This window comes from Neodiprion lecontei, chromosome 1, assembly GCF_021901455.1.
Source record: "Neodiprion lecontei isolate iyNeoLeco1 chromosome 1, iyNeoLeco1.1, whole genome shotgun sequence".
NCBI classification, from domain to species: domain Eukaryota; kingdom Metazoa; phylum Arthropoda; class Insecta; order Hymenoptera; family Diprionidae; genus Neodiprion; species Neodiprion lecontei.
The window spans coordinates 15,592,910-15,617,115 of record NC_060260.1 but is presented as its reverse complement, the minus strand read 5'-3'; the positions used below and the strand labels follow the sequence as shown (position 1 = coordinate 15,617,115).

Genomic DNA, 24,206 nt, shown 5'->3' with positions numbered 1-24,206 from the left:
TTCTGCTAAAGCGCATCTATCAGTATCATGGCATTTAATATTAGAGCGATGGCCAGAAATTCTATTTTTTAGATGTTGTAACGTTTGTCCAATATAACTCTTGCTACAGTCTCGACATGGTATTTTGTATACACAATTAATTTTATCTAAATTAGGAGTTACAGATTTAAGATGAGAAAACAGAGGAAGTTTGGTAGTATTAGAGATTCTAAAAGTAATTTCAATACCCTCGTCATTCAAAATTTTTTTGATTTGGCTGGACAGATTTTCAATGTAGGGTATAGAGATGGAGTTTTTAAATTTGTCCTTAACATTAGTTTGATTGTTGGAGTCTGAATTCCAATCAATCGAGTTGTACATTTTATCCACTCTATACTTTTTGATATCTTCAATGAATTTTAAAGGGTAGCCATTAGAGATGAGAGTTGTTTCGACAAGTTTTAAATTTTTTTTAAGAAATTGAGGGTTTGAAATTTTAAGGCAGCGATCGAATAAGGCTATGGCGACAGATTTTTTATGTTTTATGGGATGATTAGAATTAAAGTGAATGTATCTCCCAGACCAGGTTGGTTTGTGATGCCAATCTAAAATTATAGTATCATTATGGTTAATCACCATAGTGTCAAAAAAACTGATTTTACCATCTTTTTCCAACTCAAAGGTGAACTGTATACGTGGGTGAAAATTGTTAAACTTATTCAGAAGGAATTGTAGGTTTTCATTCTTTACACAAGTTATAATATCGTCTACGTAACGATAGTAGAAGGGGAGACTAAAAGGAGGATGTGAAATTATTTTTTTTTTCAAAATGTTCAAGTACTAAATTCGCTACTACTGGGCTAATTGGTGAGCCCATTGCTACGCCAAAAATTTGTTGGTAGAATTTATCTTTGTAGGCGAAATAGCATGAATCTAGACAAAGTTTGGTGGCTGCGAGGAATTCTTTTTTATTTATGTTAGTGTGAGATTTTAAGTTGGGCCAGTTTTTACTGATAATAGATATTGCTAAATTGGTTGGAATGTTGGTAAACAGTGATTTGACATCTAAGGACACCAACAGGTGTTCAAGAGGGATTGGTGTATTCCTGATTTTGTTTACAAAAGACCAAGTGTCCTTGATGTGATAGTTGGATGTACCTGTTATGTTAGAGAGTACACTAGAAAAAAATCTTGAAATTTTGTAAGTAGGAGAATTGATGTTACAAACAATTGGTCTGAGAGGTACATTGTCCTTATGAATTTTAGGTAGAAAATATATTTTAGGAGGAATTCTCTAACATAACAGGTACATCCAACTATCACATCAAGGACACTTGGTCTTTTGTAAACAAAATCAGGAATACACCAATCCCTCTTGAACACCTGTTGGTGTCCTTAGATGTCAAATCACTGTTTACCAACATTCCAACCAATTTAGCAATATCTATTATCAGTAAAAACTGGCCCAACTTAAAATCTCACACTAACATAAATAAAAAAGAATTCCTCGCAGCCACCAAACTTTGTCTAGATTCATGCTATTTCGCCTACAAAGATAAATTCTACCAACAAATTTTTGGCGTAGCAATGGGCTCACCAATTAGCCCAGTAGTAGCGAATTTAGTACTTGAACATTTTGAAAAAAAAAATAATTTCACATCCTCCTTTTAGTCTCCCCTTCTACTATCGTTACGTAGACGATATTATAACTTGTGTAAAGAATGAAAACCTACAATTCCTTCTGAATAAGTTTAACAATTTTCACCCACGTATACAGTTCACCTTTGAGTTGGAAAAAGATGGTAAAATCAGTTTTTTTGACACTATGGTGATTAACCATAATGATACTATAATTTTAGATTGGCATCACAAACCAACCTGGTCTGGGAGATACATTCACTTTAATTCTAATCATCCCATAAAACATAAAAAATCTGTCGCCATAGCCTTATTCGATCGCTGCCTTAAAATTTCAAACCCTCAATTTCTTAAAAAAAATTTAAAACTTGTCGAAACAACTCTCATCTCTAATGGCTACCCTTTAAAATTCATTGAAGATATCAAAAAGTATAGAGTGGATAAAATGTACAACTCGATTGATTGGAATTCAGACTCCAACAATCAAACTAATGTTAAGGACAAATTTAAAAACTCCATCTCTATACCCTACATTGAAAATCTGTCCAGCCAAATCAAAAAAATTTTGAATGACGAGGGTATTGAAATTACTTTTAGAATCTCTAATACTACCAAACTTCCTCTGTTTTCTCATCTTAAATCTGTAACTCCTAATTTAGATAAAATTAATTGTGTATACAAAATACCATGTCGAGACTGTAGCAAGAGTTATATTGGACAAACGTTACAACATCTAAAAAATAGAATTTCTGGCCATCGCTCTAATATTAAATGCCATGATACTGATAGATGCGCTTTAGCAGAACACTCCTTAAGTCTTGGACACAATTTTGACTTCAACAACTCTATAACCCTAACTACAGAACCGAACTGGTATAAACGTATCATTAAGGAAATGATTCATATCTTTAAAAACAAAAGGAACTCTGTTAACAAACGTACTGATATCCAACATCTCAGCCATTTATACTCAAACATTCTCTAGCATTCAAATATTGGCGCCCTTTGCTCCGATTGGTCATCTGCCTTGAAATCTATGATATTCGAACATAGATCAATATCACACTTCATTACCATAGATTTACGGATCGATTTCCGCTAACCTTCACTTCCGTCCAAAATGCTGAACTAGCAACACCTAAGCATGAACTGGTCATCAAATTTTGTGAGTAATCTGTCCAAATTTAGTTGATCTCTTTTTCATTTCAAATTCCACATTCTTATTAAGTACTCGAGTCGCCAAAATTTAACTCTTATAAACGTATTTTTCCTCTCTTTCGCCATCCGTAAAAATTTTTTACGCTTAACCTCAAACTGTCACTCAAACATGTGTACAATTGTTTAATTTATCACTTATTTTTACAACAACAAACATTCTTATGAACGTATCTCCATGCTTTCAATTCAGAATTGTGTTTTGAAGCATTCTTTTTTTGTTAATTATTATAGAAATTTTCCTGAGGATGGTCGGCAGGGTCCGGCCGAAACGTCGATTATTATGTTTACGTTTTCCAAATAATTAAACTTCTTCTCCTGACCGGAATTTTCGACTAATTTCATCTTCAATCAACCTCCTGGTCACGAACTTCTTTCACAAATATTTCTATTTAAGTTCTAGGGATACAAAAATTAGAAGAGAGAATTAGAAGAGAGAAGGACGGCGAAAACAATGTCAGAAAAAAAGAGAAAACGAAAAGAAAAAAATAAAGCAGAAGAAAGCAAAGAAAGCAGCAACATAGAAACGTGGGAAGCAGGAAGTGGAGAAGACTAGATGACGAGTCGCCATCAAGAGCGAGTCTCTTCTGTCCGGAAAAGATGCTGATAAAGATCGCGTTTAAAAACAGCAAGCGTTGGGACAGACCTGAGTTCGGTAGGTAGAGAGTACCAGTGTCAAGCGCCTCTGACCGTCAGGGAGTGACGATAAGCCTCAGAACGCGGAAGGGGCAGAACAAGTTCACCTGGATTTTGCAACGTGGAGGTAGAAGCTGCAGGTGCACGAATCGAGAATAATGCGGAGAAGTATGCGGGTTGCCCCGTGCGTAAGATATTAAACACCGCAATCAAGAGGAGGTACAATCGTCGGTCGCTAATTGTAAGCCAGCCTAAAGGTGAGGATTGAAACGTCTCGTGCAACGTCATCAACAAAGCGGACACAATTGTTCAGAAGGCGCTGCAACTTGAGGTTAAGGCTGGATGAAAGATCGAGGAAGACCAGGCAGCAATAGTCGAACAAAGGAAAGACCACGCAGCAATAGTCGAACAAAAGAAAGACCAGAGCGACAACGAGGCGCCTGCGCAACGAGCGAGAGAGTAGGCGGCGCGAAGTAGAAAGCTGACGCAGAGTGGTGTGCACTCGATTTGAAATCAGATTGATTTGGGCAGTCCAAGAAAGCTTGCTGTCAAGAATAAGCCCAAGATCACGTACAGAGTGAGAGTAAGGTAGCGAAAACCCATCAAGAAGGACTGGAGAGAGTGCGGCAGATACAGGGCAAGGCCTTGTCAGAAGATTGCCACTGCCGAGGACCAGAGCATGGAACTTCGACACATGAAGTTTAAGCAAGGCGCGTCGCGACCAACCTAGCACTGCTTTCACATCTTCATTCATGCGAGCAACGGCATACGCGAATTGATCCGCGGTGCACTGTCAATAGATCTGAAGATCGTCAGCATAAATCAGATGAGAGCAGTTTTTCAAGACAGATGAAATGTCGTGAATGAAAAGAGAAAACAAGAGTGGCCCCAGGACAGAACCCTGGGGCACACCCAAATCCAGAGGAGCCCATGAGGACAATGGTTGATCCGTCATCGAGACTGCTTGCAGTCTGCCCTGCAAGTAGGAAGAGATCCAGCGGAGTGCATGATGAGAGAACCCGATTTTGCAGAACTGGTCAAAAAGGACAGAATGCGGAATGGTGGCAAAGGGTTTACTGTAGTCGAAGAGGACTAGTAGAGTAAGCCTGCGACTGTCCATGCCAAGTCGAACGTCCTCAGTGAAGCGAAGCAAAGCTGTCTGGGTGCTGAAGCCACAATGAAAGCCGGATTGACGGTGGTCGAGCAAGTCGTTCTGTACCAAGAAGGAGGAAATTTGTGCCAAGACTATGCGTTCAAACACCTTGGAAAGGAAGCAAAGATTGGTAATGGGCCACACCTGTTCAAGAGTGGTGGGGAGCTTCACCTTACCTAAGGGGGTGACGCGCGCGCACTTCCAAACCACGGGAAACACCCCAGAGTTCAAGGAGCGATTAAGTAGCTCAAGTATGAGTGGCAAAACAACAGGTAGAGAGAGAGTTTTAGATCGGTGATGGATAAGTCATCAACCCCACGAGACTTGGAGCTAAAATGACTAAGAGCGCATAAGAAATCATCTAGTGAGATGTCACGGAAGTGAAATAGCTTGTCGTTGAGTTCAGCCTCAGGCAGATCGGCGAAAAAAGCCGTGACCTCTGCAGAGGACGTAGGGCGCTGTGACACAGCACTGAAATGGCGATTACCGAAGTTACCGCAACTGTTCAAACGCGAGGCTGCAATTCCAAGTTGTTTAAGCTCCCTCCAAAGGTCGCGGAAATGGTGGATGGTAGACAACCACCCAGAGTAATACTCGGCGCGCGCGGTGGAAATGCACCTGTACAAGTCATCGCGAGCCTCTCGGTAGCACTGCTGCGCGCCCTCCGTTCTACGACCGACGCCTATAAGCACGGTAGAGATTGTCCCTGGCCCGCAAAAGAAAATGGAGCTCAGGGTTAACCCAAGGGTGTGTTTTGGATTTGAGTTTGCGCGTGACATAGGGGGCGTGAGCATCAAGGGCGCGTGTGATGTTGCCCTGGAGACAAGAAACGAGGTCATCAACAGAGACTGAAGTGCCAAAAGAAGTCCCAAAGGAAGTCCAATCGCAACGAGCAAGGAAATCGGAGAAAGCATCCTGCGAGAGATTACGATGGGTGCGTGATCTGAGGCTTTTGCGGAGGGTCAGAGGAGCAGTCAGTTCGACAAGATTTCTACAAGTCCTGATTGAAAAAAATCTAATTCAATCTACAGAAAAAAAATATTGAAATTCAGAAGAAAAAATTTGCTCTTAAATTGAATCAAAATAAATTAATGCTAGCTTTGAAAACCCCGCTCGCTAAAGCTCGCTCGGGGTCGGATGTCTAGTGTAGGCGGTATTTGTGATCGTGCTCTCGCTGCGCTCGCTTACTCATGTCAGTGTTTTGCCATATGATCAAGATTCGCGGCAGCGAATCATCGCCAATTACCGCAGGCCGGCGAGCACTAGCCGAGAATCTTTACCCGAACCAACTAAAGCCCGAAATCAGGGTGTCATATTTCCGGAACGTGTAAATGATTTCCAACGAAACTTACAGAACCTGAAGATCTTGTCCATCTGACCTTGCACTATACATTTGATTGAAACCTGTTCGGCAGTTATAAAGTTAATATCAGTCAAAGTCGATGTAAAATGAAAAATTTTCTTCTTCTTCTCCGCCCCTAGGCTTGGAACCTCAGTGAGTGACGAGCGACTACACGGATTGAGTTCAAATTTAAACGAGAAGTCACTGCCATTGAAATGTCACCTCCTATTGATTTGGAAGTAAATCCGAACATGCACTCGAACGACAAAAATTGTTGAAATCTTGAGGCATGAACGCTGCTTGGAACCTCACTATGTATCGAACTGGTATGCATATATTGAACTTTGAATTTGAAACAATAGTGAAAGACATTAAAATCTTGAAGCCTATTGATTTTGATGTGAATCAGAACACGTAATCAGATGTTATTACCGTCTTTCAGAAGACTTATTAAGAGTGAACCATCGTGGCCGTCATCTTTGTAGTCGACGGCCGAGTTGACTGGTGATCAACGTAGGAACTTCCGCGGTCAGGAGCGTACACATATGCAAAATCATATACCTATGGTGCCTTCGCGTTCCCAAATTTCTAAAATTTTCTTTGACGAGAACATATGCAGAACATTAATTCTTCGGTATCAAAGATTGATTCAGTTGTAATGATGTATAGTTTTTTTTTTGCTTTTATTTTTGTATTGTGTTCCGGAACAGAAAACTACTTCATTTCCAATCAACGTATGTGACAGCTTGTTCAATTGAAAAGAATGAGTCTATAACAAACTTGTGATGATTGATGGTAATAATTGCCTACACTGAGATGAATCATTGTTTGACACAATAACGCAGCCTTACACTGGTCATTAAAAATAGTAGGATTACCAAATAGATTCATGAATAGTTGTAAATAGAACAGAAGTATGCATTTATGTTAATATCGAAGTATACAGGATAATTACTTGGACATTTTCTCATTCCACTTACTATTAGTTGCAAAAATTTGCAAAAGATGTTTTCAAAAATAGTTCAACACAAATAGTGTATATAGTTAGAAAGGTCCTTAGAAAGCTTATCTGAAAAAGATGTGAAGATTGGCTACAAAAAAAAATTAGAAAATTCTTCGCTAAGATCTGTACAGTGACTCCATATCATCTTCGTTGCATTTCCAGACTGCAGAGTATCACCTTTAGGGTTGTAATATTTCCACATTACACCATTTTCGAGCTGTTACCGTACACATACCAGACTCCCTCAAAGTTGTCTTGCAGTATTCGCTTCGTAGAATGTTGTACATTTTCAACTCAGTGCTTTCTTGAAGCCCTTGCTGAATTCATTCTGTATCTCTCGATCTTCCAGGCTATGTTCAGTCATCGAGCGAATAAGCTGCAAATCTCAACGATGTTCAATATAAATCTGGCACAACAGTCTTTTGAAGATCAAGTTACTTCGTCTAGAAAATTGAAAATCTTGACTACGCTTCCGAGGAAGCACGGCTGTTATGCGCTAGTGTAATATTACGTGGCGCATAATATTTTTTAGTGAAAACATATAAAGTATGCAAATAAGTAGTATAACAAGGAGAGTTCTGAATAGAAACACCTTCTTTACCGACCAAGCCGACCAATGCGCCTATACGTGCATCCCAGACGCAAACCCTTGAAAGTTACCCCCCACTCTCGTAAGATAAAACGTGCTCTGCCGACCGTTCGTCGGTAAGAAAATCTCCCAAATGACCATGATCGGCGGTAAAAAATCCTTCAAATGACCATGATTGTCGGTGAAAAATCCTCCAACTGACCCTGATCGTCGGTAAAAAATGCCTGAAATTGCCGTGGTGTTAGCCCTTGTGGGATAAGTTGTGTTCTTTGTCGGTGAAGAAGATCATGCTCATAGAGCGGGATCGATAACTGCATTACCGAGCGCACTCCGTAAATCCTCAGGCGTTCGAGTGGACCCCGTGGATCCTCGGACGTTCGACCGGGAATCCTGGCGTGTGTCAGGTTTTGCGAGCTTCCAGAAGGTTCGAGAAGATTCTCACGACCTTGAATGAATCTAGACTGACAAACAATTCGTCCGACGTGTTTTGACTCGACGGTGAGCGGCATGCGGTCAAAGGATTTCGGTGCGACGTTGAATTTTGGACAAACAATTCTCGGAATCGTCCGACGTGTTTCGACTTGACGGTGAGCGGCATGCGGTCAAAGGATTTCGGTGCGACATTCAATTCTGAAAGACCCGCTCTGGCCTTGAACGAATTTTAAACAAACAATTCTCGGAATCGTCCGACGAGTTTCGACTTGACGGCGAGCGGCCTGCCGACAACGGATTGCGGTGCGACGTCGAATTCTGAAAGGTTCTAAAATTTTTATGCGGCTGCTTCGACCCTGAACGAACGTAGACTGACAAACAATGTCAGAAAGAGCTTCTTCGAGAAGGACTTTGGAACAACAAGGTGAATTGAAGAAACGACTAGAACTGCTCATCAAGAATATTGTAGAAGTAAAACATCTGCTGAAAATCAGATCTGACCTCAATCAACTCACAAGAGATTTTGAGCACATACCACTCGACAGTAACGATCATAGACTTTTCAAAATTGAACGAAGTCGCTCGCCTGGAGACACTTCTGCCCTTGAAAAAGCTTTCGGACCTCGAAGTATACTTCGAATATCGAGTCAGTGGCGTTCGTCGGGTTAAAACGAAATTTGGTGATAAAATCGTTCTGGACTTGGAGGACTCTTTCACGATTTTTCTACCGAACCGACCGACCAAGGCCCTCCAAGAAGATGAAGATTTGTCCCAGGAGTTGACGACAGCCAGTAAGGAGATACGTTTACATCTACGCTATCTTGGCGGACCGTACGGTCAACTTGAATTCGTATACGTTTAATCTGAGTATCACATTCAAATATACAGTGTCCTGCGGATGTTTTACGTTCAATGAACAAAAGAAAAAAAAAAAAAAGATTGAAATTATGAATATTTTTTCATTTATCGCCTAACCATCTTGTATACCTTCAGTCCTACGTACGTTTTGTACCTTGTGATTGCATCTAGAATTAAGTCTTAAAATCTAAGAAAATGCTACTTTGAACACCACTAAGCAACGATGGAGGGTTTCGAGCTGCGTTTGCGTCTTGTAACTGTAATGTGGACTCTACTATGAATTTTGGACCAGTTCAGACAAGACCAGAGTGCAAGGTCGACCGATAGCTGCGGTAGTATACATTCAGAACCAAGGATCTGCGGTGTTGGGTTATTATCGCTCTAGGAATGCAAAACATAACTCGGTTTGAGTACAGCTCGGTTAAGGATGGAGAGCAAGGTTGAATCATGCATAAGCTTTGCATTGAAAAAAAATTCTCTCTTAACAGCTAAGGTGAAGGTGAAGGTGTAAAATTATGTCATGAATATTTTGTTAAAAACAGTTTTATTGAGTACAATTTTTAGGATACAGTTGGCAATTTCTTCACAACAATAGTACAATAATTCTATTCAACAGTATCATGACGAGGATGATATATTCGCCAGGAATGCGGGACCGCTCTTGTAGACGCTTCTGCGCAGTAACACAAATCGTACACCCTCGCCATCCGAACAGTACGATGATTATGTAGCCAATTTTGAAGTATCAAAACGTTCTGTGCTGCACAGATTGCGTTGGGTATTGTATAAACGTCGCATCTTAGAGACACAGCTGAAGTTTTTTGCAAGGTTTGAAGCGACGGACAGTCAAAGTCCGGCATATCGATGATTCGAACTTTCGGGACAATTTTGAGCAACCGATCTCGTTTTTCTTCTCCTTTTACGTACACGGTTTCAGCTTTGCACAGCCTGTCTTCAATGGTCCATTCAACTTCCTCAAACGGTATGGTTCCACAGCTCCAACGTAAACCGTGAAAATCACGTTCTCACCAAGAATTTTGGTTTTTGTATTTGACGTCCAGAGAACCCCATTCGTGAGGTGGCTTGAAGAATTTCGTCGGACGATTTCGAGAATTGTTTGTCTAAAATTAGTTCAAGACCAGAGCGGGTCTTTTAGGATTCAACGTCGCGTCGCACCGAAATCCGCTTTTTATTTCAGACTATTCAATAGTACGACGTTCAATATTGAATACAAAAATATCACCGAAAAAAAATATATGTATTTGTCACTTAGCCCCAAACCATCCTGTCCACCTTAAACTCAACAAATTTTTGGTAACAGCAATTCGGACTTTTTATTTTATACCATTCGAGAGTACGACGTTCAATATTGAATAAAAAATATCAAAAAAAAAAAAAATATATGTATTTATCACTCAGCGCTAAACCATCCAATCCACCTTAAACTCAACAAATTGTTAGTAACAGCAACTCGAATCAACTTTTACGATCTAAGAAAGTGCTATTTTGCACACCGATGAGCAAAGACGAAGGTTTTCTAAGCTACGTTTTGAACCTCGTAACTGTAACGTGAACTGTACGATGAGATTTCAGCGGACTCAGTCAAGGATACAGTGCAAGATTGATCAACATCTGAGTTAGCGTACGTTTAAAGCCGCAGGTCTTACGGAGTTGGGTGACTATCGCTCTTGGAGAGCAAAACATAATGACTTTGGTGTACAGATTAGTCCAGAATGAGATGCAAGGTTGAGGCGCAGTTGAGATTTCGTTTGACAAGTTTTTATTAATTTTATAAAAAAAGGTATTAAATATATAGATGTATATTCAGTTTCTCAACAAAATTTTGCGAAAAGTTTCAACGATTGAAGAAAAGACGAGAATTATCACAACGATCGGACTCTTGAAAGCGCTCGCGTAAAAATTCAAACGTCTTTAGAGAACGGATGGAGGTACGCGGTCGACGAAAATAATACTTGGAATCGTCGAGTTTCGACTTGACGTTAGGCGACCCGCGGTCAATGGATTTCGGTGCAACGTCAAATTCTGGAAGTTTCTGAAATTCGGAATTAAAAACGGTTGGTATTGATGATAAAAAAATATTTTATTGGAAAAAAGTTGAGCTAGTGAGTACGAGAGAGGATCAAAATACGATGTCGTCAAGAATCTGTTCTGTACGACGTTGAATTCTAGAAGTTTCTGAAATAAACTCTTAACTAACAGGATAGAGATTCTGAATTAAAAACGGATCGTGAAACAATGACTACAAGATCTGATATTTATTTAATGAAATTAAGAATCGGTTTCGTGGAGTCAGATATCCTCTGATTTGTCGTAACTTAAACGTATCAAAATAATAACGAAGACAAAAAAAGGTCTGTACATTGCGAACTACAGCATAAAGTCGTGAAACAATGACTAAATGATCTGGTTCTTATTTATTTAATGAAATTAAGAATCTGTTTCGTGGAGCCAGGTATCCCCTGATTCGTCGTAACTTAAACGTATCAAAATAATAACGAAGACAAAAAAGGTCTGTACATTGCGAACTATAGCATAAAGTCGTGAAACAATGACTAGATGATCTGGTACTTATTTATTTAATGAAATTAAGAATCTATTTTGTGGAGCCAGATATCCTCTGATTCGTCGTAACTTAAACGTATCAAAATAATAACGAAGACAAAAAAGGTCTGTACATTGCGAACTACAGCATAAAGGCGTGAAACAATGACTAAATGATCTGGTACTTATTCATTTAATGAAATTAAGAATCTGTTTCGTGGAGCCAGATATCCCCTGGTTTGTCGTAACTTGAACGTATTAAAATAATAACGAAGACAAAAAAGGTTTGTACATTGCGAACTACAGCATCAAGTCATGAAACTACGACTATGAGATCATGCAGTTGTTCCTCCTGGAGCCATGTCTCGATATGACGATGTATATATATACGACGTATGTTCGGTAGATCAGGTTCCGGAAACATCACATCGTGTGGCGCCGGCTCCGGACTTAGCGGCAAGTTGAATACATTGGGAACCATGATCTGAGAAAAAAAAAAAAAATTGAATTTAAAAGATGAGTATGTTGAAACAAAACGTTCACCAAAAAAAGGGTATATTCAGAAAATTTGAAGATGTTTTAGTAGTCGAAAAAATGTTAAGGTGAGAAACGAATTCGAAGGCTATTAAGCTGAGTTTGGAGATTTATGAGTAGTTGAGAATGTTTTTAAAATCACTTGAAGTTTCCTAAGTAGTTTGAAATATATCTAATTTTTCGAACAAAAGAAGTGAAGGAGTGTGATAAATTGAAAAAATTTACGTCAGGTAACAATTGGTATAAGGACTTACCGTTTCTTCTCTGGCAAAGTATATATTCGAAGACACAAGACACTTCACACCACTTGAGTTTGACTGCCAATGAGCTGGTCCAGGACTTGCAGTCTTATACAGGGTGTCCCTAAATTGCCTCCCACGGACTAGCCAGCATAATACCTCGTTAAAATCCAACCGAGAATTTCTTTTCCGGAAGATCGTCCGACGCATAGTTTTTGAATTATAAGCGATAGCGCTAGGCCAATCAGAGTGCACCATTTCATCCAGATTTGCCGCCACGGAAATTGCTGTTTTGTTCGTCTGGGTGAATTATTATTATTTGTTTACGAATTAAATATCGGCACCTCCCCTCTTTCGCTGCTGTACCCCTTATGCTTGAGGATGCGCTTCTGTTTACACACACAAGTGTGCGCCCATGGATCTGCGGCCGGCAGCGTATGCCGCGGCAACAATACCGAGGTCAGCGCTCGAGAAGGGGTACAACAGGGAGAGAGGGGAGGTGCCGATATTTAATTAGTAAACAAATAATAATGATTCACCCAGCGAATAAAACAGCAATATCCGTGGCGGCAAATCTAGATGAAATGGTGCACTGTGATTGGCCTAGCGCTATCGCTTATAATTCAAAAACTATGCGTCGGACGAGCTTCCGGAAAAAAAATTCTCGGTTGGATTTTAACGAGGTATCATGCTGGCTAGTCCGTGGGAGGCAATTTAGGGACACCCTGTATAATGAACCCTTGTGTTTATGTTTAGCAAACGTAAAAATGTGATATCGTAGGGTGGTCCCCATGTTCACCGAATGTCGTTATCTCGATTCATGTAATTGGTCTGGTGCGTACCACTCCACGCACACGGACAGCCTCGCGCGTTGGACAAATCATCATCATCAACAGCAGAAATTGTAAAATGGATAAAAGTCGGAAGTCAAAATATTCGGCTTCTTAACAAAATTTTCCGTAATGGTCGTACTTGGTTATATGATAGATGTTTGACTAACTTTCAGATCAGAACTCACATACGATCCTGGTGATATTCCATAATCTGTCAGGTTACGATTCGCATTTTCTGATTGAAGCATGGGAACCCAAATTGACGGTCAAATTACTTACCAAACAAAACTATGCTATTCATTATTGCGTTTTAAAGCAATGTTTAGAGTTAGGTTTAAAATTAGTAAAAATTCATCGAGTTCTCAAGTTCAGACAAACAGTGTGGCTTAGAAAAATACATAGATTCAAATACAGATTTGAGAAAAAATCAAACATTGAATTCGAGAAAAATTTTTATAAATCAATGAACAACGCTGTTTTTTGGTGAGATAATGGAGAACGTTCGGAAATATAGAGATGTTAGATTGATCACGAAATGGGGTGGAAGGTACGGTGCTAGAGCTACTATAGCCAAAACAAATTTCCACAGCTGTACCATCTTCAATGAAAATATGATAACGGTTGAAATGCGTAAAAACGAGAGTAAAACTCAACAAACCAATGTATGTAGGTTTCACCATTTTAGATCTTTCAAAATCCTTTATTCACAATTTCCATTATAATTACATTGAAGCGAAATTTGTACATCAGGCAAAATTAATGTATACCGACACGGATAGTTTAATATACCACTTCACCGCCCCCGATATTTACGAATTTTGATCTATAGACATAGGAAACTTCATACCATCATACCGTAGCACTGGGCTGAAATGCGAGTACGAGCTGGTCGCGTTAAGATTGTTGTTGTCGGTTGGGAACAGAGCTGCGGTGACCGACCAAAGAAAGCAGTAAGAGTCGTTGTTTGTCATGTTTACCACAGCCTTCTTATCACTGATATGCTTAGGTAACGGGGTGTACGTGAACACACCTCGTCTTACTAGTACATACTTGTTAATATTCACAATCAAATTGATTATTTCGATCAACGGTCAACCAGAGTCTTTTTCTTGGAAATTTACCACTTTGGACAATAATTCTGGTATTTTAAGTTCCAAATCGAAGCCACTTTTGAATTTCTGTCGGTGAAGATTTCTTAGATAAAATCTTGAGCGCCGTCTCCATGATTTTTATTAATTTTCAAACACTTTTCAGAATCCTTGTTTGTTTCTTCTTCTTTCAATCGCACATACTTGACAAAGCTATAGTTGCAAGACTTGCTTCAGAAGAACTGCTTTACGCTGGCACGGTCCCTTTTGTGAGCAAGCAGCAACAGCTTGACTCACACATTGTCGAAAATTCGCGGACAACCGTATGCAATATTCTTTGATAGAAATTTCTAGGTATTTCACGAACGAAAGTGCAGCTCGTAAAATGGTGAGACAGTTCTTGAAGAAGAATTTTCACACGTCTCACGGACGATAGAACTGTGGTAGTGAGCTATTCACTAGAAACTCGAGTGGGTAGTGTTCTCTAAGAGCGTTAAAGGGGATGGTTTACTTTGCCTGTGGTGTTGAGTTCAAGTGGCCTAAACATAGGAAGATGCTCATCGAAAAGTGGTGCCGAGAAAAAATCAGTTGCTCTCAATCCAGCGAGGAGTGCAGGTGGATGACAAAAAAAATCAGTGCAGTTGAAAAGTTCTTTAGTTTTATCATACAACTTGTAGATTATACTTTTATGGTTGAAACAATTGTCTAACTTGTCTGTGTGTGTGTTTTCCATTTTTTTATCAGCAGAACCAACTGGAAAAGACAAAAACCTGAAGTCATCATCATCATCGAAATGGCAGAACAATTGGATGAAAGTAAGATTGATTATTTTTTGAAAAAAATATATATATGCGCATATCAGATCACATGGCTCAGAAAGTTATTTTTTCAGCTTGCATGGCTGGTTTATTCAACAACACCGATCCAGCAAATTTTGATATCATCCGGATTGCTGGATCGGTGGTTCCGCTACGGATCCGCTGGGCGGATTGTGAACGCGACATCCAAAATCGGTTCTATACCACCACTGTCTGCCGTAGGGTCTTGTACTCGAGGGGGCCACAGGGTGTGTATTGCGTAAACTGCGCGCGGGAGGAGGGTCTCGATGAGAGAGCATCGTTTTCGAAACACGAAAGAATAACGTTCTCTCGCATCGAGAGTTTACCATCCTGCGTGCGATGTCGTCGTGTCCAAGGAGAATTGCAAACGCATCGATGTGGCCTCTGCAGACATCTTCTGGAATTGTACTGTCAGAAGGAAAAGATGGTTTACTACCCAGAAGATGTCTTACGCAACTCGCCTACATGAGAGCATGTAAATATGCAATTTGTAAATTTTCAGAATTCTAGGTTTCTCAAATTTATTAGAAAGTACATCAAATATGTGTTTTCTTTGTTTCAGATCTACTTAAGACTCAAGCAACGGCAGACAGTGGTGGTCTATTACCCAGACGATGTCTTACGTAATTCGCGTCCATGAGAGCATGTAATTTTACAATTTGTAAATTTTCAGAATTCTAGGTTTCTGAAATTTTTTCTAGAAAGCACATTAAATATGTCTTTTGTTTGTTTCAGATCTCTTTGATGATCAACCAACGACAAACAGTTCAATAGTGGTAGTAGTAGTGGTGTATCATACAGTAATACACGAATAATGTCACAGTAGTGCGATAAACAGGGTTTTTGAAAAAAAATTTCACAATGGAACGCGTGTCGCTGCGAGATGCTTCAACGTCAAGAGTTTAGAAAATTCTGAGTGAAAAAGTTAAAGTCGTTGATTTGATGGATTTCGGTTGACCATCGTGGTAGAAATTGAACAAAATGTCGGATACTAATTCAAACTGTGCGCATCTAGTCATAGTTTCACGACTTTATGCTGTAGTTCGCAATGTACAAACCTTTTTTGTCTTCGTTATTATTTTGATACGTTTAAGTTACGACGAATCAGGGGATATCTCGCTCCACGAAACAGATTCTTAATTTCATTGAATAAATAAGTACCAGATCATTTAGTCATTGTTTCACGACTTTATGCTGTAGTTCGCAATGTACAGACCTTTTTTGTCTTCGTTATTATTTTGATACGTTTAAGTTACGACGAATCAGGGGATATCTGGCTCCACGAAACAGATTCTTAATTTCATCAAATAAATATCAGATCTTGCAGTCATTGTTTCACGATCCGTTTTTAATTCAGAACCTCTATCCTGTTAGTTAAGAGTTTATTTCAGAAACTTCCAGAATTCAACGTCGTACAGAACAGATTCTTGAACGACATCGTATTTTGATCCTCTCTCGTACTCACTAGCTCAACTTTTTCCCAATAAAATATTTTTTTATCATCAATACCAACCGTTTTTAAATCCAAATTTCAGAAACTTCCATAATTCGACGTTGCACCGAAATCCTTTGACCGCGGGCCGCTCAACGTCAAGTCGAAACTCGACGATTCCAAGTATTATTTTTGTCAACCGCGTACCTCCATCCGTTTTCTGAAGACGTTAGAATTTTTCCGCGAGCGCTTTCAAGAGTCCGATCGTTGTGATAATCCTCGTCTTTTCTCCAATCGTTGAAACCTTTCGTAAAATTTTGTTGAGAAACCGAATATATATCTATATATTTAATACTTTTTTTCATAAAATTAATAAAAACTTGTCAAACGAAATCTCAACTGCGCCTCAATCTTACATCTCATTCTGTACTAATCTGTACACCAACGTCATCATGTTTTGCATTCCTAGAGTGATAGTAACCCAACACCTCAGATCCTTGGCTCTGAATGTATACTACCGCAGCTATCGGTCGACCCTGCACTCTGGTCTTGTCTGAACCCGTCCAAACTTCATCGTAGAGTTCCCATTACAGTTACAAGACGCAAACGCAGCTCGATACTCTCCATCGTTGCTTAGTGGTGTTCGAAGTAGCATTTTCTTAGATTTTAAGACTTAATTCTAGATGCAATCACAAGGTACAAAACGTACGTAGGACTGAAGGTATACAAGATGGTTAGGGGATAAATAAAAAAATATTCATAATTTCAATCTTTTTTTTTTTCTTTTGTTCATTGAACGTAAGTCATCCGCAGGACACTGGATATTTGAATGTGATACTCAGATTATACGTATACGAATTCAAGTTGACCGTACGGTCCGCCAAGATAGCGTAGATGCAAGCGTATCTCCTCACTGGCTGTCGTCACCTTCTGGGATAAATCCTCATCTTCTTGGAGGGCCTTGGTCAGTCGGTTCGGTAGAAAAATCGTGAAAGAGTCCTCCAAGTCCAGAACGATTTTATCACCAAATTTCGTTTTAACCCGACGAACGCCACTGACTCGGTATCCGAAGTATACTTCGAGGTCCGAAAGCTTTTTCAAGGGCAGAAGTGTCTCCAGGCGAGCGACTTCGTTCAATTTTAAAAAGTCCACGATCGTTACTGTCGAGTGGTATGCGCTCAAGATCTCTTGTGAGTTGATTGAGGTCAGATCTGATTTTCAGCAGATGTTTTACTTCTCCAATATTCTTGATGAGCAGTTCCAGTCGTTTCTTCAATTCACCTTGTTGTTCCAAAGCACTTCTCATTCGCGAGAAGAAAATTTAGTTCTGCTGTATTTGGAGTTCTCTTCATGAGAGCTGAAGGTGCAAGACTGTCTTTCGGACCTGAATTTCAACCTTTTATAACCGTATTCCTCTCACCAGGCACACAGAATCCTTGAAAAACTTCTAGAAGCTATCGAAATGATGTGTCTTCGATTGTACGTTAGAACCTTCCAGAATCCAACGTCGCACCGCAATCCGTTGTCCGCAGGCCGCTCGCCGTCAAGTCGAAACTCGTCGGACGATTCCTAGTATTGTTTTCGTCGGACGATTCCGAGAATCTTTCAGGGTCAAAGAAGCTCTTTCTCACGGTCCCGGACCGCTCGTCGTCAAGTCGAAACTTGTCGAACGCATTGTTTGTCAGCCTACATTCGTTCAGGGTCGAAGCAGCTGCATACAAATTTCAGAACCTTCCAGAATTCGACGTCGCACCGCAATCCGTTGTCGGCAGGCCGCTCGCCGTCAAGTCGAAACTCGTTGGACGATTCCGAGAATTGTTTGTCTAAAATTCGTCTATCCGAATTTGAGGAAAAATAATAATTATTATTTGGAATAGAAAAATGAAGTCGAATTACATGAATAAATTCAATTAATTCAACTCGAAAAAATATGGTGTCATTCAAATTCCCAGTTATTTCCTCGTCGATTCAATGTGGGTCTGGAGTGGCAAGTAACGTTGAAATTGTTGAGATCAATGCTAGTGATGGCCACTTATCTGAGAATAATCGATGTATCCATTAATCGATTTCAACAAAATAATCGGACACGGCTCGATTGAATTGATAAAAATTAATCAATTTGGTAAACTTTTGCGTGTAGTCTTGATATCAGAAGAATTATTTTGATAATTCATAGTCTTATTCAAAATATTTTTAAGTTTGATAAATTTTGAGCAATTGATACTCAAATCACATACATCGATACTGTATTGCATCGTTCGTGTGAGTAAACAAGCGGCTCCAGACCCACATTGAATCGACGAGGAAATAACTAGGAATTTGAATGACACCATATTTTTTCGAGTTGAATTAATTGAATTTATTCATGTAATTCGACTTCATTTTTGTGGTCCAAATAATAATAATTATTTTTCCTCAAATTCGGATAGATTTATTAAATTGAAATTGCTTCATTTGAATTCAGGTATTTGGAAATTTTCTTCTTCTTGATTTAAAATTACTTTTTTATTTGAATTTAATTATTTTTCTCTCTAAACATAAAATTTTGGCACGAATCTAAAGTTATTCAAAGTAACTTGACTTATTACAACTCTTCCTAATTCAGTTATATCTCAAATAATTCTCATGATTTCGGTTATCATTTTTAGTGATTCAGTGAATTCTCATTTATTCAGTTATTTTGTGTTAACTCAGGTGAATTGTAATTGATTTACAAACCTATTGACCCGTCAATTCAGCGAGTTGTTGTTCCCTCGCATTATTGAAAAATCGAAAGTCAATGATGAATTTCAAACTAGTGGAAAAATTATGTTGCAAAGACACAAAAAATGTTTGGAAACCATAATTCAGATTGATTGAATGAATAATTATGAACCCTAACGGCATATTAATCATCTAAAATCTCTAGTTTTATGCATACATCGATGATTGGAAGTGTTTTATAACATTAAATCTTAAATCCGCTGATTTATTTGGAGATTCATTTTTATTTTCACTCGTAGATGTGTGTTTCGTAGCATTGTCAAGCTGAGGATGCGCTTCTGTTTGCACAAACAAGTGTGCGCCCATGGATGTGCGGCCGGCAGCGTGTGCCGCGGCAACAATACCGAGGTCAGCGCCCGAGAAGCGGTACAGCAGCGAGAGAGGGGAGGTGCCGATATTTAATTCGTAAACGAATAATAATAATTCACCCAGACGAACAAAACAGCAATTTCCGTGGCGGCAAATCCAGATGAAATGGTGCACTCTGATTGGCCTAACGCTATCGCTCATAATTCAAAAACTATGCGTCGGACGAGCTTGCGGCAAAGAAATTCTCGGTTGGATTTGAGTCAGGTATAACGCTGGCTGGTCCGTGTCCCCCAATTTAGGGACATCCTGTATAATATATTTTTTTTTCTTTAGATTCACGAATAAACAATAACACTTCTAAATCGGCAATTGACGCAAAAGGACCTTAAGGTATCTGTTGAAAAATGAGATTTTAAGGGTGTCTGTTAAGGGTTGTGGTGAAATCGATATTGTTATAAAAGCATGTTTTTCTGATACTAGAGAGCCAACAATCAATAGAGATTCGTCGAACTTAACAAAAGTCATTTTCCGATCTAAACTAATGTTTTTCTTATAGCACCATGTGTGATGATAATTTGAAAAATTATAGTTAATTGAATCGCATCGTTTTCTATCGCAGAGGCGTCTAGACAATGATGTAGTCAAGCAATTAATAACAAACGACAATCGCAAAAATTATATTTGATGTCGACGTAATCAAATCTGCATTATATTGTTGTCATGACGAAAAGAGCTACCAGAAAACAAACTGTCAGAAATATCACTGCATATAAAAGCCTGCCAGGGGCACTGCGTGCCGAGTAACCAGTAAACTGGACAAATAGGCTGTACGTTATAAGCATGGGCATCTTACTGTACATCCGCAGTCTATGTTTAAACGCGCTCGTCCGGTGAGTGCTTGGGTCGCGGCGTCGTTTTGTTTTAAACTGTATCGTGTGAACTAATTCTTATTAAATAACAGTCTATCTGTATTATTCCAATACCCATATTGCGTGACCTTATTTGAAAACTAACACAAACAAGAATAATTAAAGCTACTGCCGCAAAGCGAAGTTGCGTTAATTGGTATTTTGAACTCTTGAATAGGTCTTTCCGTTGTAATAGTTTGTACATCAAGCGTCGCGGTCACGGCTCGAGACAAGTACATTTTCTCGACGGCCGGCGACGCTCTTACTCCGCACAACTTGCTTACACACAGGACTATATCTATATACAAAAATTCATTTTCCTCATAACCAACGAATTATAGAGTCTCGGAGAAAATCGATTAGTGTATATTTCTTCTTTTTTTTGTCTTTTCATTGAGACTATAACGAAGGCTGTAGCTATAAGAATATCGCCGATATCGCTTTATAATATGATCGACTTCGTTTCATTCATTATTATGGAATTTCGTCGTCGTCATCACACACTTTTTATTATTATGATTATTTACGCATGGAAGTCGCCATGACACCCGGCAACGAGACTGAAGTCAGCCGCACACGGTGTCTGTTTTTGTGATATTTACGTGCTGGATTGCTTGCTTGATGTGTTTTGTCCACGGTTTTGTCAATAGTATGCAAGCAATTACGTGCACAATCAAATTCGATTAATCGACTTCCTTGCGCTATCGCTCTGCCGTTTATCACGGTTTATGCTTGTTAGTCATAGGCGAATACTATATGGGCTCTAAAAGAATTGCATACAAAGATGGGACTGCATGTTGTCGCTTGTCGATATCGAATTCGATTTTGTACGTAATTCGCCTCCTGCACGTAAAAAACAAGTACCGTGTGCGACGGGCTTAACCTAACTCCATGTCAGCCGTTAATATGGGATCTTTTTCCGTCTAGAGCGTAGTGCGACATATTTTACACAATTCTGGGGGCTTAAGCTGCTTTTTCACGTGAAGTAGACAGCTGGATGCAGCATGTTCTGATTGGTCGATTCACCAAATTCACCAAGTGTGAGACATCGCCATGTGGTGATTTTGGTGAATTGACCAATCAGAGCATGCTGCATCCAGGTGTTTGCTGCACGTGAAAAAGCAGCCAAATGCTGCTTTGTATGTATAAAAAGAAAAAAAAATAGATGAATAAATAAAGAAAAGATAAATAAAAAAAAACCGCGAAAGGCGTTTTTATTCTAACAACATATTGAAAAGTAACTCGTCCAATAATGAGATATTTGAAAAGAATTGAAGACGTGGAGATGAAAAAAAGACAAAGAATGCGTACATAGTTCTTTCTGCTCTGCATTTTTTTTCTGTACAGGGACCTGATTTTCTACTTAGTCCACAGACTTCGCCGTCTAACGATAACACAATCCACTATGCACAAGGTTCGTTGCTAGAAACTCCGCCGTTTGCCGGTTCCAAGCCCGGATGAGAAAGGAGGAGGGCTTTATTACAACCTTAACTATACAACATTATAATAGAATCAAAGTGAGGCTACTCTCAGTAATTCAAAATAAAAAAATAGCAATACTTTGCAAAAAGTCGTGAAATAAACCCCAAAACACCAAAAATGGTGTAAAAAACTGGAGACAAGTACATTTACATACGTAGCTTCATCTATATCCCCACAAAAAGAAATGTATAATGAAACTCAAAAATATACAAAAAAATTATGTACAAAAATTTGAATCAAGTCCGCTCTCATATAATAAAGTATATAGTCTTCTACATATCCTTTGCAAAAAGTTGTGAAATAAATTGATAACATCTGAAGCATGTGCCGCCAAGCACATATGGTTTGCTGATTTAACGTCATTCATTTTTTCAATCATATAGTGATTATTGAGCTGAGGTGCTTCAATTCAAAAACGCAAACATCTTATTCAATGTAAAAAATGTAAAAAATGTAATCAAAAAAATAAAAAGTACTTAGCGAGTTCAGCTTTTTCTCTAAACCACAAAATAATAGATATAAAATGTATAATAGAAAATAAAATGAAACAAAAATAAAAATTGTAATACTGAATTAATTTAAAAAAATTATAACAAAACAAAACAAAAACAAAAAAAAGTACTTGGCGCGACTGTTAGTTTATACATTAATTTATAAACTTCACTTCATATTCAGGCAGTCGTACACTGAATTTTACGACATGAGTGTCCCGAAGTATTCAAACCAGCAGAGGAAAGACCAATGATAGGAAGATATTGCTAAAGGAATGAAAAGACAGGTGAGTCCAAAAAAAATAATTACAATTTGTCTTAACATACACATTCATCGAAATCCGTGATTGTGTGTTTATGTTTTAAAAATAAAATTTATTCAACGAAACACATAATATAGATATGTAATAAAATAATGTATTTTATTAGCACGTTATAATGATTCGATAAGACAGAACAGGAGCAGGGGCAGTGGGCCAAGTAACATGAGAGAGGGAAAGGTTCTCAAAAGAGATCCCGCAAATTATTAAAACTTTGTTGGAGAAACTTAACAGTGAATATATAGCTTAATTGTCGTTTCTTGGTCTTACAGGTAATACTCGTAATAATGGGAATTGAACTTCATGTAAATAATGTACATAATTCTAATAAAACACTTGTTCTGATAGAAACGAAATGGTTGGATTATTTACGAGAGAGTGTGGGTACAGGGAATGAATTAACCATCACATATATATTGGATAAAACATGCGCAAGCTGCTGGGTAACCCTGATTATGTCGGAAACGATATTAATTTTTGTCGTAGATAGGATATTTCAGTGCTAAGGCACGGCAATTTAGAGTATGTCCAAAAATGTACAAGCATTGAAACTCAAATAAATACCTGTATTTTTTTTTTTTTTTAGACTGTGCAAATGATTAAAAATTTGCCTAACCAACAATTTATGTAACTTTACACATAGAAAAAGCCTGCTTATGGTAAATCGGCCACGGAAAGATATTAAAATAATACTTGGAGAATATGTAGGTAGTGATAAAATAATAAGGTCCTGAAAGTTTCAGATCCCTGACACAATTGATTTTTGAAAACAAGCAAAATATGTAAAAAACAAAGAAAATATTTTTTATGACATGATTAAACCGATTTTTATAGATTTTTAATACGTTTTGGTAGCTGATAATAGATAGTATGAAAGAAAATTAAAAACTGAGTAGCTTCATGAGATCGTATTACAAAAAAAATTTTCTATAAATTTGATTTTTTCACCGTGATACAATTTTGGTATAACTTTCAATCTTTTTCTTAAAGTATTACATATCACCTCACAACGTTATGATATTTTCAGATTTATAAAAACGGTATACCATAGTGGCAAAAAATAAAAACCACTTTTTGGCAAGAATAATAGATTTATATGTTTGAAGTTCAATTTTTTTTATTTCAACGCATATTCACTTAAACTGTGTCTATTACAAATAATATTTCATATTAAAATAACAACAATCATTTATTTTTTCATTTTCATTAATTAAAACAGTTTAATATCAATAACGAATTTCCTATTAATTTTAACAAATATTTCAAGGAACAACTTTCTACTATAATACTATATTATTCATATTTTTAAAAACTTTAGGTATAGACATAACCAAAAATTATAGAATTATTGAAAGACAAGAACATTTGTTCTTATTTTTACATTACTATTGAGAATTTTATGAAAAATTCATCTGTTTTAAAATTATTCCAAAGGTTGTTGCAAGAGGGCATCTCGTGTAAAATTTGTATGTGGTGGGCACGGAGTAGTAGGAAGGAGACAACATTCGAGTAGCACTTGGCTCAAAAGCTGGCCCAGTTTTTGGGGCAACATAAGAAGAAT

At 38.3% G+C, this 24,206-nt stretch overlaps 1 protein-coding gene across 1 annotated transcript in view; it reads right to left on the bottom strand.

Moving 5' to 3' along the window:
• The window catches only part of LOC124294604, a 71,257-nt gene that overhangs the window by 13,906 nt on the left and 33,145 nt on the right, over positions 1 to 24,206 (bottom strand). The window lies entirely within an intron of this gene.